Genomic DNA, 20,372 nt, shown 5'->3' on the forward strand with positions numbered 1-20,372 from the left:
TAATAAAATCACAGAAAAAAATACATTGAAAAGGCCAAATTGTTAGGCTAGGCCCATGTAGAAAATTGAATTGGACCGGGCTGAATCTTGTGCCACATCAGATTGCCACGCTGGATGCCTACGTGGCCTGGGGAGGTTGCTAGTGACCAAAACACCACAATAGACGTATTTTGGTCATAAACATCTATGACCATTCCAGAAGAAAGGTCGCTATAGTCAGTTTATGACCGCCAGCTTTTGACCTTATGTTTTTGGTCACAAAAAGGTCACAAATTGAAAACAGTGACCATTTAGTGACCAATAGTGCTGGTCACAAGTTGACATATTTCTTGTAGTGCGTATGTCGATGAACACAAGAACAGTCTGCGCTCCAAACACCCGGAGCAGTGCGACGACTGGATTACATGTGAACACATCAGGACTTTCAGCAGTTGGTTGGAAACACGTCTCAGAGGTGACAACACTGTTTGTGATGAGTTGTACTTGTTGTCCAGGGGACCATCTTTGACTGTATTGACTTACAAAGGATACGAGATCGCCCAAGATCAAAAGAGCACCAACCAAAACAACGGTGTCTGCTTTGATGCAGCAACCGAGAGCGGAAAGGACACATATTATGGTTACATAGTGGACATATGGGAACTTAACTACGGACCTGATTTTAAGGTCCCTTTGTTTAAGTGCAAATGTGTCAATTTGTCAGGCGGCGGGGTACAGGTAGACCCACAGTACGGAATGACAACAGTGGATCTGAAAAATCTTGGGTACACTGACGAACCGTTCGTCCTAGCCAATGATGTGGCACATGTTATCTATGTGAAGGACATGTCTACCAAACCGAGAAAAAGAAAAGATAAGGAAGCGAATACATCATACGATGAGCCAAAGCGCCACATAGTTCTTTCAGGAAGAAGGGACATCCTGGGAGTGGACGGCAAGACAGACATGTCTGAAGATTATGAAAAGTTTCATGAAATTCCTCCCTTCAATGTCAAGGCTGACCCAAGCATCCTGATAAACAATGAAGATTATCCATGGTTACGGCGCAATAAGCAACTGACACAAGCGAAGAAAAAGTGAAGACTTTCTCCCGCAACTATTATGATGATACCATGCCAACTTTGTAACACACGAACATGCTACCATTGTCCGTTTTGTACATGCACATGCTATGTGGGTGAAATTATGATACCATGCCAACTTTCAACTTTTTCAGAGTTCATTTGAAATGCTTTCATGTCTTATGGTTCGGCCCTCGTAATACCATGACCATTAGTCCCTGGCCCATGCCAACTTTCAACTTTCTAAAACTAATGGCACTAACAGAAAGTTTATAATTTTGCTCCTCGCCCCTGGCCCATGACCATTAGTCTGCCACAAACCGGGACTAAAGGGTTGGTCCTCGTTGCGGGCAGAGTTTAGTCCCACCTCGCCAACCGAAGGGGGCTCACACCGGTTTATAAGCCCTTCCCACTCTGCCTTGTTGAGCTCCTCTCAAAGTGAAAATAGATGCCCTAATAGAGAAAAGTTTAACCTAAATTCATAGTGAATTTCTCTAAAATTCATAGAAATTTACTAGGAATTTAGGTTGAATTTTCTCTATAAGCGCATCTATTCTCATTTTTTAGTAAGTTAATCACAAACTTGTGATTCAAACAATTTTCCAAGAATTCAAATTTTAACTATTCAAATTTGAAAACTAATGGCACTAACAGAAAGTTTATAATTTTTCTAAAACTAATGGCACTAACACAAAGTTTATAATTTTGCTAACCTAAAAGCAAATAGAATTAAAAATGAAAGCAAAAAACAAAAGAAAATAAATAATGCAAAAAACAAATCAAAAAAACAGGAAAAAAACTATTTTTATAGTAAAGTTAATCACAAAAAAAAAGCAACAGAGAAAACAAAAAAACTAAAAAGTGTTTTCAAATTTGAAAACTAATGGCACTAACAGAAAGTTTATAATTTTTCTAAAACTAAAAGCAAAAAGAATAAAAAATAAAGCAAAAAACAAAAGAAAATAAATAATGCAGAAAACAAAACAAAAAAACTAGAAAAATAGCAACAATAAGTATTTTGTTGTAAGTAGAAACAAAATAAAATATATAAAGCAACAAAGGAAACAAAAAAAACAAAAAAAGTGTTTTCAAATTTGAAAACTAATGGCATTAACAAAAAGTTTATAATTTTTCTAAAACTAAAAGCATAAAGAATTAAAAAATAAAGCAAAAAACAAAAGAAAATAAATAAAGCAACAAAAAAAACAAAAAAAATGCGACCTACTGGGCCCCCATGACGTGAATATGATTAGAAACCCATCCAAGGGCCAGGATTCAGGCCCGCAGGAGGCCCAGTAGGCCCACAAGCATAGCAGTGACAATTAGGCCCGTAAGCCTGCACTGGAGAAGAGCTCGAGGGGTGCGGCCGTGGGGCTTATAAACCACTGCGCACCCCTCTCAACTAGCGAGGTGGGACTAAACTTTCGACGCAGCAGCCGCACAAGGCCTTTGGTTCCGGATGGTGGCACCAACCGGGACTAAAGGGGGCATTGGTCACGGTTGGTGACACGAACCGTGACCAATGCCCCCTTTAGTCCCGGTTGGTTCTACCAACCGGGACCAAAGGCCGCTGCTTCCCGCCCTTTGGGCTGCTGAAAATAGGCCTTTGGTCCCGGTTGGTGGCACCAACCGGGACTAAAGGGGGGCATTGTTCACGGTTTGTGCCACGAACCGTGACCAATGCCTTTGCTATATAACTAGCACTTGTGAAAATTTCCATTCAGTTCGTCTTCCCCACCCAATGCCGCCAGGCTGCCCCTCTGCGCCTCGTCGTCGCCATTGTCGCCCCTGCCTTCGACGCTGTCCCGCGCCGCCCAAACGCTGTCGCCAGCCCGTGCCGCCCCGACTCTGTCGCCGCGCGCCACCCCGCACCGTCGCGGTCAACTCCCCGCGCCGCCCCGACGCCGTCGCCCCCCCGCGTTGCGCCCCTACGCCGTCGCCGCCCCGCGTCGCCACCCCGACGCCATCGCTGCCCCGCCTCTGCCTCGCCGTCGCTGCCCGGCACCGCCGTCGCCTCTTGCTTTGGTCAGGGCCGGCACCGCCCCCCTCTTCCCCCCTATTTTTATTTTTTTGCAAATTCATATATGTTTTTTTCTGATTATATGTATATGTATATGTATAGTATATGTATGTGTGTATATTTATGCAAAAGATAGATTAACAGAAAAAATAGTATTTTTTTCTGTTCATAGATTTTTTCTTGATATTGATTATTGTAAATATGCAAATGTTTGCATATCCATATGAACAATGAATTAGGAAAAACCTTTACTTTTTTTCTAAAATTTCTATTTGAACATTATTTAAAAAAAACAAGCAATACTACTTCATGTATTTTTAAGAAGGAAGAAGAAGAAAAAGAATGAGAGTAAAAAGGAAATAAGAAGAGGAAGAAAGGAGAAGAAGAGGGGAGAGGAAGACGAGGAGAAATAAATAAGAAGAAGAAAAAAGAAGAGGAGAAGAAGAAAGGAATAGAGGAGAAGAAGAGAAAAATAGAATATATATTCTATTTTCTCTTTTCTCCTCTATTCCTTTCTTCTTCTCCTCTTTTTTTTCTTCTTTTTTTTTCTTCGACACATGGGGGGGGGTCGAGAACGTCGGACATTCATGAGAGAGTCGAGGAAGAAGGGGAAGAAGAGGGAGAAGAAGAGGAGAGGAAGAAGAGGAAGTCTTCTCCTCTATTCTTTCTTCTCTTCTTTTTTCTTCTTCTTCCTATATGTATTAGTTTTTTTATTTAGGTTGTTAATTAGTAGATATTAATTTTGTTCATATATGTATGGATGCATGTGATATGTATGTATGTATGTATTGGGTATGTCGTTGTCGATATACCCCCTACCCGATAATTTCGACATGAGGGGGTCGAGAGGGGGTCTAGGGTCGCCGAGGGGTCGAGGGTCGTCGAACATGAGAGGAAGAAGAGGATAAAAAAAGAAGAGGATGAAGAAAAAAGAGAGGAGAAGAAAGAATAGAGGAGTTCTTCTCCTCTATTCTTTCTTCTCCTCTTTTTTTTCTTCTTCTTCCTCTTTATTTTATCGGGAACGAGGGTCGTCGAGGGTCGCTGAGCGGTAGAGGAGAAACCCTAAATAGAAAGTATCGTCGGTGTGAGATACATGTACCGTCGGTGTCGGACACTACATCCACGTCCCACAAGTGGCGCGGGCTTCGACGCCCACGTCACTTGTGGGACGTGGATGTAGTGTCCGACACCGACGGCCACATGTATCTCACACCCACAATACTTGCTATTTAGGGTTTCCTCTACCGTTCGGCGCCCCTGACCCTCGAGGACCCTCGTTTCCGATAAAATAAAGAGGAAGAAGAAGAAAAAAAAAGAGAAGAAGAGAAGAAGAAGAAAAAAAAGAGGAGAAGAAAGATTTCTTCTTATCTTTTTTTATTCTTCTTCCTCTTTATTTTATCGGGAACGAGGGTCGTCGAGGGTCGCCGAGCGGTAGAGGAGAAACCCTAAATAGAAAGTATCGTCGGTGTGAGATACATGTACCGTCAGTGTTGGACACTACATCCACATCCCACAAGTGGCGCGGGCTTCGACGCCCACGCCACTTGTGGGACGTGGATGTAGTGTCCGACAGCGATGGCCACATGTATCTCACACCGACGATACTTTCTATTTAGGGTTTCCTCTACCGCTCGGTGACCCTGACCCTCGACGACCCTCGATCCTGATAAAATAAAGAGGAAGAAGAAGAAAAAAAAGAGAAGAAGAGGAAGAAGAAAAAAAAGAGAAGAAGAACGACGCCCACGTCACTTGTGGGACGTGGATGTAGTGTCCGACACCGACGGCCACATGTATCTCACACCCACGATACTTGCTATTTACGGTTTCCTCTACCGCTCGGTGACCCTCGACGACCCTCGTTCCCGATAAAAAAAAGAGGAAGAAGAAGAAAAAAAGAGGATAAGAAAGAATAGAGGAGCTCCTCTATTCTTTCTTCTCCTCTTTTTTTCTTCTTCTTCCTCTTTTTTTTATCCTTGAAGCGTTGTCGAGGCCACCCCAAACCCTAGAGAAGCAGCGTCGAGGCCACCCCAAACCCTAGAGAAGCAGCGTCGAGGCCACCCCAAACCCTAGAGAAGCAGCATCGAGGCCACTAATTAATATTAGTTCTACGTTTGCCACTAATATATCCATCTGTCATGTTTGAATAATAATTTCCATGTTGTCAATATTTGTAGAAACTATGGACACCGCCCGAGACGAAGTACAAGAAGAGTTTTTGGGGGACATAATCGCACGAGGAAGTGATGCCGTCTGCTCGTTGTTTCTCAACGACACCGATGGTCTGGAAGCAGCTGGCTATGATTATGATGGCTCCGGTGACCTAATGCCTGTGCAAGAAGGAGACCGTGAGGACGGCTCCGGTGACCCAATGCCGGTGCAAGAAGGAGACCGTGATGATGTCTCTGGTGACCGAACCGAGTCCGGCCAAGTATATATATTAGTTAAGCTTCTGCTGAGTAGCTAACTGATGCATTCATTGTTTTGGTATGTACACATATTAATTAAGTCTTTGTTCTTTTTTCTAGGCCTCTGGATCTAGCACAACTTCGGTAAAGAGACGAGGCCCGAAGAAAAAGTTGAGCTCGGATGAAAAGTTTGAGATCATAGTAATCGCGCCCGACGGCCAACCGATTGAACCCCTCCGGACAAAGAGCGCATTTGTTGCTCAGTGCGGGGTTTTGGTTAGGGACAAGATCACGATCAGCATCCAGCAATGGTTTAAGCTGGCTACAGAAGACCCTGAGGCGTCTTATGTCAATGATATGCAGAAAAATGATCTTTGGACTGAGCTGAAGTCAAATTTCACCCTACCGCCAGAGGATAATCTAGAGAAGCCAGTTAAAGAGCAATTAATCAAGTCTTTTGCTCTTAAGAGGATGGCAGAACTATTCAGGAGGTGGAAGAAAGAGCTGAATAAGTTTGTCGAAAATAATGAGACACCAGAATTCAAGGGCAGATATGAGAAGATCAGAGATCACTGGCCCGCATTTGTGGCCCACAAGACATCGGAAAAGAGTAAGAAGATGTCGGCGACAAACAAGCAAAATGCTGCGAAGAAGAAGCATCACCATCGCACGGGGTAAGGTGGCTACCTCGTAGCCCGGCCTAAGTGGGCCAAGACTGAGAATGATCTGGTTGATAAAGGGATCAAACCAGAGACAATGAACTGGCCAGACCGTTGCCGGACTTGGTTCTTTGGGGCTGGCGGAACCTTGGACCCTGTAACAGGGAAGTGCATTTGGACGAATGATCAAATGGACATACCAGTCAGGAAGCTTCAGCAGTATATTGAGGCAACGCAGCAAGGGACGTTCTTTCCAGACAGAGAGAACGACGAGCTCACAATGGCCCTCGGGAATCCTGAGCACCCTGGACGGACACGAGGCATGCCAGGCTCCATTCCGTGGAAGGTTGGGTTTCCGGACGCAGGCTGTTGGCTCTGTTTATCCTACTGAACCCAGCGCAACTTTTCACTGCCGGCCGATTCCAGAAGGATATGCTAGGGTGATGGTGGATGAAATAACGGAGGGATTTGAGGACCTCCATCTTGACCACCCTACCGGTGAAGGGGAGACTAGGCTGGGGTCTGCTCTGAAGACTCCATGCCTATGGCGGAAGGAGCTCATCAACCTTCTGAACTGGACGCCTCCGCCGCCTCCTCCTCCTCCTCCAGCAAGTCAGGGCACTCCGCCTCCTCCACCGCGTCCTCCTCCAGCGAGTCAGGGCACTCTGCCTCCTCCACCGCCTCCTCCTCCGGCGAGTGACGATCAGGGCACTCGACCGGCTCCTTCTTTAGCGCGTTGCGGCACTCCGCCTCCTTCTCCGCCTGCGCCGACGTGCCCGAGCAGCTAGCCTCCTCCTTCTCCGCCTCGTCAGCAAGGGCGGAAGAGACCTGCCGCCGCTCCGGCTGCTCCGACGCATCGTAGTCCTTCTCCTCCGCCTCGTAAGCAAGTAAAGAAGACAACCGCTCCGTCTGCTCTGCTGGCATCTAGCAGTACAGCCAGAGGCGGGAGGAAATACAGATTTGGTCCTTCTCTGAAGACTCCAGAGAAGTTACCATACGAGAGGACCCCGAAGGAGAACGCTGAGATCGTACGAGAAGAAGTGAGGAACTACTTTGAAGGGGTGAAAGCAAAGAAACATCCACCTCCGGAGGAGAAGGTAGATCCGGTGAAAGCGAAGCGCACTCTAGCTGCCCTGACAAAACCACCCAAGTCTCCGCTGAAAGGAAACTATGAGCGCATTATTGGAAAGGAATTTGCCGAAGCGGAGCGGTCGGGAAGTACTGTCAGTGATCAAAGGCTGAAAGAACGACGAGCTGGGAAACAAATTGCCCAGCTCGGTGAACAAGCGAAGCAATCGTGCCCCCCGCTCAAGGTGCCTAGCGACAACATCGCTAATGATCCGAGGATGGTGCCCAGTTATAGCAATCTTGGCGATTACCTGCCCGACGATGTACATTATGATTTCATGGAGCTGCAGATACAAAGATATGAGTACGGGAAGCCTCTCATCAAAGATGAAAGATCTCTATCAACGATGATGCGAAGATTGCATGATTGGTACTTGAAAATCTGCAGAGACTCTGGGGGAGGAGTACTTTGTATGTGAAAGTTAAAAAGGAGCATGACCTCGTTGGAATTGAACTGTTGCCTATTCCATTTGGGGAGTTCTTTCAGTTTTTCAATCAATTGGCCCTCGATAAAACAACGGTCGCCTGCTACTGTATATTATGCAGATTGAAGATCGCCGAATTGAAGAAAAGACAAGTCGGTGATATTGGGTTCATTAACACATATCTCATAGATTCAACTCAGGTTAAATTTCATGTTGTAGATACCAAGGCCAACTTGCTATGATCGTTGGTAATAAATGAAAACAAAGATATAATACTCTTTCCTTACAACTTCAAGTGAGTGTTACTGTCTTGTGCGTATTCAGTTTCCCTTATATATTAGTCAAGGTTATAGTAATGTAATTGATGAGTTCTGCATGCGTGTGCAGTTACCACTATATTCTCCTTTAGATTAAGCTTGAGCAGGGACTAGTAACCGTCTTAGACTCAAGACGAAAAGATCCCCAGGACTATGCAGACATGACTCAAATGCTCGAGAAGTAAGTTAAATCGATCATTACCCACCATATCAGCAACTTTGTTCATTTCCTGATATATCAAGTAATTGTTTTCTTTGTGTGGCAGGGTTTGGAAAAAATTCTCCAAAAGAGCTCTAGGACTCCCGAAGAAGCTGCAATTTAGACACTCGAAAGTAAGTACTATAGTAGCATGTTCCGTGCATCTCCTATTGATTCAAGCGCTAGTTTCATCAATACCATTTGGAATTCTTGCTTATCAGTTTGATTGACCTCTATTTCTTGTAAAGTGGTTGTGGCAGGAACAAGGGAATGATTTCTGTGGATACTACGTTTGCGAGTCCATCCGCCACACGACCTGTAAGCGTGGCTACACTGATGAACAATATGAAGTACGTAAATAACAACATTCACAATTTTATTTTATTACCATCATTTGTGTTGAGTTTCATTCATTCATATATATATGTATTGACCCCCTTCTTCAAAAGAGATGTTTCGGAAGCGGGATAAACTCCTAGCACCAGCTCGCATGCGAGCAATTCAAGTGGAATTGGCGACATTCTTTCTTAACCATGTGATCGCTGAAGACGGAGAATACTATGTGGACCATGAGTCCATATGATTATATTTGTAAGAGATAATTATTGTATATATGTAGCCGGTAGTGTCGGATAGATATACGAGAACTTGTTGTTCGACCAATCTCTCGGAGAAGGAGAGGTGGTCGATATCACTTCTCTCTGTATGCATATATGTTCATGACGATCTTCTGTTTCCTTCGTTTGCTTACTAGTTAGCTAGCGTATCTAGTCCTCTCTATACGTATGTACAATACGTAGCGTCGACCAAGCACGGACATAAGAGAGGACACTTCTCTCTATTAATTATAGATAGCTAACACAATATATGAAACACCTAAATTAACCCCCCAAAACCCCCAACCCCCCCCCCCTTTCAAAAAAACAAAAACCCCAGCCACAGAAATGCTAATGCGTGGATGCCTATTGGTCCCGGTTGGTGCCACCAACCGGGACCAAAGGGTCTCCTGCCTGGGCTCCGCGCACAGGCCACGTGGAGGCCCATCAGTCCCGGTTCTGGATTGAACTGGGACTAAAGGGACAGGGCATTAGTACCGACCCTTTAGTCCCGGTTCAGGAACCGGGACAAAAGGCCCTTATGAACCGGGACAACAGGCCCTTTTTCTACCAGTGGTCCGTTCAACAGAAGTACTCCATTTGCGAAAAAGAAGGGCAAGAAGATTGTGAAAAGATAGCTAGCTAAGATCGATTGTATTTAAATTGTAGTCTTCATTTCTCGATTGTATTTCATGGGCACTTTTTGAACTCATGAATATTTTTAAATTTCATGGGCACTTTTTGAATTCATGAATATTTTTCAAATTTGATGATATTTTTTCATATTCAATATGAAAAAAATATTGAATATTCATGAGGACACTTGATCTCGATCCCCCTCCATCTCGATCGCTATCCCCCCTCGCCAGATACCCCTCGCCGCCGAGCACCCCCCGAACTCTCCCCCGCTCCACCGCCGCCGCCGACCCCCCGCACCCTCCCCTGCTCCACTGCCGCCGACGACCCACCGCACCCTCCCCCGCTCCACCGCCGCCGACGACCCACCGCACCCTCCCCCGCTCCATCACCGCCGAGGACACCCCCGCACCCTCCCCCGCTCCACCGCCGCCGACGACCCACCACACCCTCCCCCGCTCCACTGCCACCGCCGACCCCCCGCACCCTTCCTCGCTCCACCGCCGCCAACGACCCCCCGCACCCTCCCCCGCTCCACCGTCACAAATGAATGCAACTAAAAATCCAAAAAAACAAATTTGATTATATTTTCAAATAACAAATTTGATGATATTTTCAAATAACAAATTTGATGATATTTTTTTATATTCATAAATATTTTCAAATAACAAATTTGATGATATTTTTAAAAAATTATTACTGTTTTTATAAAAAATTATTACTGTTTCATATTCATATTCATTTTCTAAAAAATTATTAGATGCAACAAAAATTAATAATAAAAAAATTACTTATGGCGCACCGCTGGCTGGTGCGCCATTGCTATATAAAAAAAGATTACTTATGGCGCACCGCTCGGGGGTGCGCCATTGCTATCAAAAAAACATTCTAATGGCGCACCGCCAGGGGGTGCGCCATTAGTAATCTCCCCCTAGCTAATTCGCCCAATCCCTTCGTCCCTCCCTCGCCAGATCCACTTCCCCCCTCACTTCACACCCGCTCCGACGACCCCCGCGCCCCGCCTCGCCGTCTCGGTCCTCGCCGCCAACGGCCTGCCGCCATGACTGCCAGCCCGACCCACTGCGCTGACCCACTGCGCCGTCGCCCGGTCTCCTCCGCCCATAAGCCCCCTCCTCCTCCGCCCGTCCATCACCTTCGGCCTCCTGCCCCTAACTGACTCGACTCCCCTGGCCTCCGCATAGAGCACAGGGCCCGCTGCTACGCCGCCATCGCCCTCGTCCTTGACCGCCTCTCCCCTCCTCTAAAGAAGGAGCACGAGGCCCGCTGCTATGCCGCCATCGCCGTCGTCCTGCCTAATATGATGCGCAATTTGGAGGAGAAGGGGACGCACCCTCGTCCTTAGCCCACTATCGACGCACCCTCGTCCTCCACTCCTCCACGGCGAGCCATCCTCTCTCTTCCAACTCCCTGTTCTGAATTTGTATTGCAAGTCTGAATTTGTACTGCCAAGTCTGAAACTTTCATCGTTATTCTTAAGTCTGAAGTTAGCTGAACACTTAACTGAAACATTTCTGTCAAACTAAAGCAAGAAAACACTTAACTGAATTTGCAATGACATGCTCTTTCACCAATGTGAAAAAATGAGGGTAAGAACTAACAATGAGCATAACTGAATTTTTGGTCTAACACCAAGATCTCCTACTCCTGACCAATTGAACGAAACCCACTATTGACTGTACCAATTGAACAAAGCTGCAGGGTACATTATGTTAAAGATTTCCTACTTTAGTGATTTTTAGGAAGAGCACTTAAAAAATTTAGTCAACATTGATTTATGAGGGAGTAGAATTTTTGACAAAAATGCTAGTGCTGTTTGTCTGTGCCTTCCAAGCCTACAAAGAGGTAGTACTACAAAGAGCATGGGCCGTAGTATTTTTTTAGAGCATATTTGCTGGATGTATGTTCAGAAACGTGTTAACAGGTGTATTATTTACAGTAGTAGTTGTAGATGGTTTCTCTTGTCTTAACTGAATAATCATGTATTACATAGTGTTCTTGTTTTTCTTCATAGTTTGCAGCATTTTCAGATGTACACTGTTTTCCTATGTCTCAAAATGTTCCTAATTTGATATTTGAAAGTAAGTGTGTGGTTTAAAATTTTGATCTGATTATGGCATCTAGAATTATGTCAGTTTTGTTTTGTAATTAGAAGACCAAAGTGTGTTACCCACCTGGGATCTTAACTGTTAATTTTGTAATATTCTTTATATTGAAATCGAACATGATGGTGCTACTTGATATTTTTGAGACATGGCATTTCCCATGACTGAATCAGCAACAAGGGGAGTTGATTCCATTTCTTGGTTTCTGTAAGAATTTAATGGACCTAGGCCTAGTTAAGTATAGGCTTGGGCTTGTGGTTGAATGCTACCGTTGTACTAGCCATGTATTTTCAAAATTGAGCTAAAGATTTGGGGTAGTATTTCTAATTTTAGAGCACCTTTGCTGGATGTATTTTACAGCAGCTGTTGGAATCAAAACAATGCTTGTGGGTTGTCCTGTTAAGTTGAGTGAGTCATTAGAGGGCAGATAGAGTCACCCACACCAATTAATGTTTATGAAGAAGAAGAAGAATAAACCTGCTGTTGCTGCTCTTATGCCTGTATTCACTGCTGCTGCTGCTGTACTTGTGATGATGTTGTACTTGTGATGATGCTACTTGTGATCTTCTGAAATAACCCATTGGCGACTTCATTACGCGGGGATAATGATTTTGCAGGTACCCCGAGAGGCCCTTGAGTTTGCAGGAATGTCGATTAACTTCCGTTCCGGCAAATTTGGGTACTCCATATGTCCTATTTTCAGCAAAGGTCATGCTGAAATTTTCCGTGAATTTTAGCATGACTGTGCTAAAAATAGGACATATAGGGTACTTGCGACTAATGCATGGGACGGGGTATCTTAGTACTTAATTAAGTACGATCAACTGCCTCAGCGTCAACCTAGCTAGGGTGCCTCGACATCGATAAATCCTAAATGATGAAAACTTAACTTAGCATTTAGGGTGCCTTAGCGTCGACAAACCCTAAATTATAAAACCATGGCTTTTAGAGTGCCTCGGTGTCGATAAAAACCTAAATGATGAAAGCTTAGGCTTTTAGGGTGCCTCGGCGTCGACAAACCCTAAATGATAAAAGCTTAGGTTTTAGGATGCCTCGGTGTCGACAAACCCTAAATGATGAGACCATGATCTTGTTCCTTGACAATAACCAACTTTTTGATCAACTTTTTCCTATTTAGAGCGAAACATGGCCCACAACGATGAGGCCGGCGGTTCGGGCAAGCAATTATGGGAGCTGTCCCAGGAGATGGAGGAAGAACCTCACCGCTATGTGGACGCCGCGGAAGACACCGATCCTGACTACACAACCCCTAGTGGCGTCGGGGATGACACCACTGATGGTGCCGCCGAGGATGCCACCACTGATGATGGCAGCGCACACACAGATGGCACCCAACCGAAGAGGCAATAGAAGAACCGGTGCCCGAACGTGCTCCGCACCGTCAAGGAGGAATTTACTCAAGTGAACTCCGACGGGCATCCAACGACGCCCAAAGAATTAGTCAAGGGGTACTCGCTTCTGCTCGGGTGCATTCTCCGGAGCACCGTCTCGATCAACACCGAGAACCTAAGGCATAAGGACCGAGGGACTTTGCGCAACCTCCTCTTCACAAAGCTGCACGAATGATACAAGTTCCCCGCTGACTTTGCAAACACACGCCTCTCAGGGAATAAAGTGAATAGTGCCAGCCCTGTCTACTTGGAGAAGCGCGGTGAAGAGAATGATTGACAAAGGTGATAGTTATGAGAAGATCAAGGCAAAAAATCCTTTGATCAGCGAAGATGACTACAAGGAGTTCAAGATCAAGTGCGAGAGTAGAGCAACCTCCGAATCAAGTCAGCGGGGGAAAGAAATGCGGGAGTTGAACTTAGGGGAACACAAACTCGGTCCTGGCGGTTACAAAGTGGCGGAGCCTATATGGTACAAGGGGGACGCGGAGCGTGCCGAGCAAGGCCTACCGCCCCACTTCGAGAAATACCGTGACAAGCAGACCAGGAACTATGTCAGGGCCCAGTACAAGGAGGACCCGGTAACAAAGGAGCTTACCATGGATCCGAAGACCAGGGCACTTGAGCTTGTTCTGGTAAGGAATACACCCCCGCGTAATTAGCTCCATATGGTTGCATGCTAATTAATGAAGCCAAATTTCTAAATGGTTCACATTCCTTCTGCAGGAGACTGAAAGCAGAAGTGCGGGGTCGTCTCAGAGCACCCCTTGGGACAGCACTCTAAATAGGGCGTTGAACGTAATGAAAAACAAGGATAAGCTCAGTAAGCCGTCGTCAGCTAGTCGTGTGGCCGACAAAGGCTTGTCCATAAAATGGTCGTCATACTATAACACTGGTGGGCGAAAGGAGAGAAAGACCAGCTCGGAAAGCCAGTCGCGCGAGGTTCAAGAACTCACGGCACAAGTGGCGCAGATTCTGGAGATTGTCCAAGAGCAAGTGCAACAACAACTGGGATCGACACTCACCGCCATTGTGCCTACCTTGATTCAGGGGCTGATGACGTGGATTGTGGGCGGCCAAAGGGGGCCACCCTCGGTTCCCAGCTTCACGGCCAACAAATCGCACAACGCGCAGGCGGCGCCATTGGTGTCTCTCGCGGAGGCAGTATTGGTGTCTCCGACGCCGGGACGGGCATTGGAGCTTAATGCACCCGGGTGTATGCCGGCCGGCACCTCGGCAGCAAGCGGCCCCTCTGTCAGTTGCACTCCCGCCGTTGGCGGTGCCTCGACATTAGCCGAGTTTGACGCCATCACGGTAACTAATTAAGCCTCTCGGCCGATGACTTCATCTCCTTGCCTTTGACTGGGCATCCCTGACGCCCTAAATGTTTTCGCAAGGTGTCGCCGACGTTCCACGCAGTCTCCTACACTTCGTGGGTGGCGATTTGATCGATGTCGCCATGGGCAGAATCGTTCAACCGGCAACCCACGTGTTCCACGGTAATCCGATGCCACCCACCGTGTATAGGGTTGAACTGGTTCGGGTGCTGCCAGGCTGCGACGAGTTGTTACCTCCGATTCGACCTGTTGGGGTCAACAAAGATGATGTGATGACCCTCAGCGCCTGCGTAAGCTGGCCCCTGCTTTGGCCGAAGAACCAGATTCGTTTGGGGGCGAGGGACACCACCCCACAGACAACACCGCCAGTCGTGCTGGCGCTAAGCCATGGCAAGACCGCCGCAACGCTACCAGACATGTCGGACATCCCTATGGCACAGGATCCGAACATGCATATGGCACAGGATCCGGACGACAACGACAATGACGACGGTACATTTACCAACGTCGATAAGTACTTTGCCGAACATGGGTATGGTGACGAATTCTTCAGGCCTCCTTCTCAAGAACCCAACCTTGAAAAAGACGACCGTGATCATGCTGGTACCGCGGAGAAAGAAAATTGCAACAGGCGTCGTCTGGTGTTCAGTTCTCAGGAGACGCCTCCAGCTGTCGCCTTCGCCGAGCCTCAGATAGCCGAGGTGCGAAATATTATCAGCCCCAACACACTCAAGAAAGCGGTCTGTGAACAGAACTCGATCCCATTATAGCAGAAGAAGAAGGGACAGAAAAGAAAGAGTAACAAGGGTGCCAGCCAGCCGGCACCAAGTATGATCCGTGCTCAGGACGGTCCACCTTCACCTAAGGATATCTCGAGGAGGGTGCATGTGGTGGGTAGGTTGATGCTACCGACTAATCTGCTCAATGCTGCAACCGGTGCTATGCGGAGTCTGCATGAGAGTGTTCTTTCTTTGGAGAAGCGACGTCTCTCTGAGAATGATGTGGCATACCCAGTTTTCGTGGCCAAGGTGCCAGAGGGCAAGGGCTTTGTGGATAACGCCATCGGGGGTACGATCGTCCTGCGGTTTGATGACATCTTTGCTATGTATAACCTTCATCCGATGCACTACACCTTCGTTCGGCTATTTTCGCTGAGTATGGAGATGCGGATCATTAGAGACAAGCCCCCGAACATCGTGATAGTCGACCCCTTCTACATGCGTGCCAAGATCTTGGGCAGCGCTGGGGACCGGCAAGTCGCGAGTTCTTACCTCGAAGGCGTCATTCTGGCAAACCCAGATAAGGATAACTTCCTCGTGCCTTACTTTCCCGAGTAAGTCATCCCCTCACCGCACCGTAACATATGATTTCTTAGATTTCGATCGTTCTTTTTTTTTCTAACATTCCGTGTTTTGTGCAGTGACACACATTGCACACTCATCCTCTTAAGCCGAAATATTCCATGGCCACGTATTTAGACTCGGATCGTCAGTCGAAGAAAGACTACACACATATCAAGAAAGTTCTTGATGATGTTCTCCCCGGCTATGCCAGATCTGGAGGCACCTTCACCAGGCCAGTTCGTAGGTACGGCAAGCACGTGCTCGCCCACACTACGGCATTCCCCTATGTCAAGTAGCCGCCTGACGGTCATAAGGATGCCTACTACGCCCTCCATCACATGCGGGCGATCGTACGGGACCATAATCACCTTCTGCTGCCAAATAATCTCAAAGATTGGGCCGCAAGATTGTCGGCAATCCAGGACGCAGACATCAGACAAGAATTCTTTCGCATATAGTCAGAGTTTGCGGAAATCATCCATCAAGATGTCCTTCGTACCTCGGGGCAGTTCTACCTCAGATATCAACTGTCCAACAGTGAGATAGACACAACGCTACAAATGCAGGCTGACAACGCCCGCGATTTCATGACCATCACGAGAGACGGCGGCTTCATCCATGCTCCGGTCCCTGAGTCAAGTCGAAAGTAGCGATGCTATGTGTGGTTCTGAAACATCGATTGGCTCATGTTGTAATTAAACTTTAATTGACTTGTATGTCTCTTTGGTTTGGACAGTCGTTCAACTTATATGGAATCGATGCTATTTATTAGTAGGACCATGAATCGTGCTATTAATGTGTTGCTTTTCTCTTCCGATCCTTTTGTTGCATACTTATATATTGCTTATGTATTGTCTGTGAACTGTTACTAACGTTTTGTTTGGCTAGTGCATAGAGATGCTGTCGTACGTCGTGTACAAGGGTAAGGTTCCCAGAGTCTACGATGACTGGGAGGAGTGTCGGAGACAGGTTCACCTTTTTAGCGGTAACAGTTACAAAGGGTACACCACTAGGGCGGAGGCGGAAGTTAGATACGTGCGCTATCTAGCGGGAGAGAAGAGGGAGCGTTGGAGGAACCGGATGAAGACCAGTTTCATCATGATGATGCTCATCGTGATGACCGCAGCTCTCTTCTATGTGATGGTAGTTTAGATGATCGATATCGACTTGTAATGTGAAGACAAACTCGTTACTCGCGGTTTCGAGACTTGTAATGTTCTAACTTTGTTCAGTATTTTAAATTCGGAGACTAATATGACGAATTATATTCGGAGACTAATCTTCTATTGTATTCGATAAATCTGCTGTTTATATGTTGTGCTCTCTATATTATGTGCAGTAATATGTTTCATAACATGTGCAAATATCAAAAAAGAAAAAAAAATAATACCTAATATTCATACTAGTGGCGCACCACTCAGCACACTAATGTCGCACTGCAAAAAGGACTCTAATGGCGCATCATCCACTAGTGCGCCATTAGTATGCCAAAGCACATGGGTAAATATGGCCCCCTGGGAGGCATACTAATGGCGCACCGTGGGCTATACTAATGGTGCACTGCATGGTGCGCCATTAGTATACCAGATACTAATGGCGCACCACAGGTGCGCCATTACAAAAAAAATACTAATGGCGTGATACTAGTGGCGCACCTGTAGTGCGCCACTAGTAGGCCTTTTCCTAGTAGTGCTAACAACAAAATCATGCATATTATGATTCATTTCATCAAGCAATTCTCTTTGTGATTTAGCAACTTGTTCTAATTGAGTTTGAACCATAGAAGCATGTTTTCCAACACCTCTAACATCATTTGATATTCTAAATAACAAGTCACTCAAGCGAGCAATCATATCAGAATTATATTTCAATTGTTTCGTAACATTTGCATTGAAGTGATCTTGTTTCCTAATGTACTTTTGAAACTCATAAAGGCATTGACTAGGATGCATATTGTGAGGATTATCATTTTCATTAAACTTCATAAGAGAATTTACCTCTACCACCTTAGGTAGTGGTGGTGTATTAAGCCCATGTATTTCTTCAATAGGAGGTAAAATTTTAACATCCTCAGCTTTAATACCTTTTTCCTTCATAGATTTCTTTGCCTCTTGCATATCTTCAGGACTGAGATATAATATACCCCTCTTCTTCAGAGTGGGTTTACGCGGTGGTTCAGGAATAGTCCAATCATCAGAATTTTTCAATATGTTATTCAATATTTCTTCAGCTTGAGCAATAGTTCGTTCCCTAAAAACACAACCAGCACAACTATCTAGGAAGTCCCTAGAAGCATCGGTTAGTCCATTATAGAAGATATCAAGTATTTCATTTTTCTTAAGAAGATGATCAGGAAAAGCATTAAGTAATTGGCAAAGCCTCCCCCAAGCTTGTGGGAGACTCTCTTCTTTAGTTTGCACAAAGTTAAATATTTCTTGTAAGGCAGCTTGTTTCATATGAGTAGGAAAATATTTTTCAGAGAAGTAATAAATCATATCCTGGGGACTATGCACACAACCAGGAGTAAGAGTATTGTACCAAGCTTTAGCATCACCCTTAAATGAGACAGGAAATAATTTGAGAATAAAGTAATAGCGAGTTTTCTCATCATGAGTGAAAAGGGTCGCTATGTCATTCAACTTAGTAAGATGTGCCACAACAGTTTCAGTTTCATAACCATGGAAAGGATCAGATTCAACCAAAGTAATTAACTCTGGGTCGACAGAGAATTCATAATCCTTATCATCAATACATATAGGTGAAGTAGCAAACTTAGGATCACACTTCATTCTAGCATTCAGATATTTTTCTTTATACTTGTGTAGTAATTTCTCTAGATCATCTCTATCATTACAAGCAAGAATATCTCTAGTTGCTTCTTCACTAATAACATAACCTTCCGGTACCTTAGGCATTTCATATCCAGGAAGGCTAGTTCTAGGAGGTGTTTCAGTTTCAAGCTCATCATCAGATTCAACAACATCATGTTGTATAACTCTAGCAATTTGTTTATCAAGAAATTCACCAAGTGGCACATCAACATTATCAAGAAAGGTACTAGCATCATCATAAGCATCATTCATAGTAGAAGTAGCATCATCAATAACTTGCGACATATTAGAATTAATAGCATGTGGTGGTGTTGTCATAACAGAAGGTGAATCTAAAGCAGAACTGGATGGTAGTTCCTTACCTCCCCTCATCCTTGAGGGAAATATCTTAGTGTTAGGATCCTTCAGATTCTTCATAGTGATAATATGATAATAATCCCCAATGACTCAACAAATATAGCTATGCTCCCCGGAAATGGCGCCAACAAAAGGTCTTGATAACCCACAAGTATAGTGGATCGCAACAATTTTCGAAGGTAGAGTATTCAAGCCAAATTTATAGATTCGACACAAGGGGAGCCAAAGAATATTTCAAGGTATTAGCAGCTGAGTTGTCAATTCAACCACACCTGGAGATTAATTATCTGCAGCAAAGTGATCAGTAGCAAAGTAGTTTGATAGTTTTTATAGTAGTGACAACAGTAACGGTAGCAGTAACATTGATAGCAGTAATTTGTAGCAAGTGTAACAGTGATGATAGCAATAGTAACCCATCAAGATCAATAAGGATAAATTCATAGGCATTGGATCAGTGACTTGTTGGATGATATTCATCATGAGACAATTATAACCTAGGGCGATACGGCTCTAGCTCCAGTTATCGATATAATGTAGGCATGTATTCCGTAAATAGTCATACGTGCTTTATGAAAAGAACTTGCATGACATCTTTTGTCCTACCCTCCTGTGGCAGCGGGGTCCATATTGGAAACTAAGGGATATTAAGGCCTCCTTTTAATAGAGAACTGGAACAAAGCATTAACACAGAGTGAATACATGAAGTCCTCAAACTACGTTCATCACCGGGAGTGGGCCCGGTTGTTGTCACTCCGGGGTTGCCGGATTATAACCGTAGTAGGTTACTATAACTTGCAAGATCGGATCTAAAACATGGATATAATGATGAATTCATAAACGGCTCAGATCTGAAATCATGGCACCCGAGCCCAAAGTGACAAGCATTAAGCATATGAAAGTCATAGCAACATCAATCTAAGAACATAGTGGATACTAGGGATCGAGCCCTAACAAAACTAACTCGATTACATGATGAATCTCATCCAACTCCTCAGCGACCAGCGAGCCTATGAAGGAATTACTCACTCCTGGTGGGGAGCATCATGGAATTGGCGATGGAGAAGGGTTGGTGATGACAAAGAACAAAGATCCCCCTCTCCGGAGCCCCAAACGGACTCCAGATCTGCCCTCCCGAGGAAGAACAGGGCTTGGCGGCGGCTCCGTCTCGTGGATTGTGGACTCCAGATTATAATTCTTTCTCCCTGACTTTTTTTCTGGAATAATGTGATTTTATAGTATCAGGGGGTCATAGTGGGGCCACTAGGTGGGTACAACCAACCTGGGCGTGCTAGGAGAGGGGGGCACGCCCTGGTGGGTTGTGCCCACCCAAGGGCCCCTCTCTGGTGAGTCTTGGCTCCAGAAATTCTTATTATTGGTATAAAAAATCCTCGCAAAGTTTCGTTCCATTCCGAGAACTTTTATTTCTGCACAAAACAACACCATGGTAGTTCTGCTAAAAATAGCATCAGTCCAGGGTTAGTTTCATTCAAATCATGCAAATTATAGTCCAAAACAATAGGAAAAGC

The sequence above is a fragment of the Triticum aestivum genome, chromosome 3A (genome assembly GCF_018294505.1).
Source record: "Triticum aestivum cultivar Chinese Spring chromosome 3A, IWGSC CS RefSeq v2.1, whole genome shotgun sequence".
NCBI classification, from domain to species: Eukaryota; Viridiplantae; Streptophyta; class Magnoliopsida; order Poales; family Poaceae; genus Triticum; species Triticum aestivum.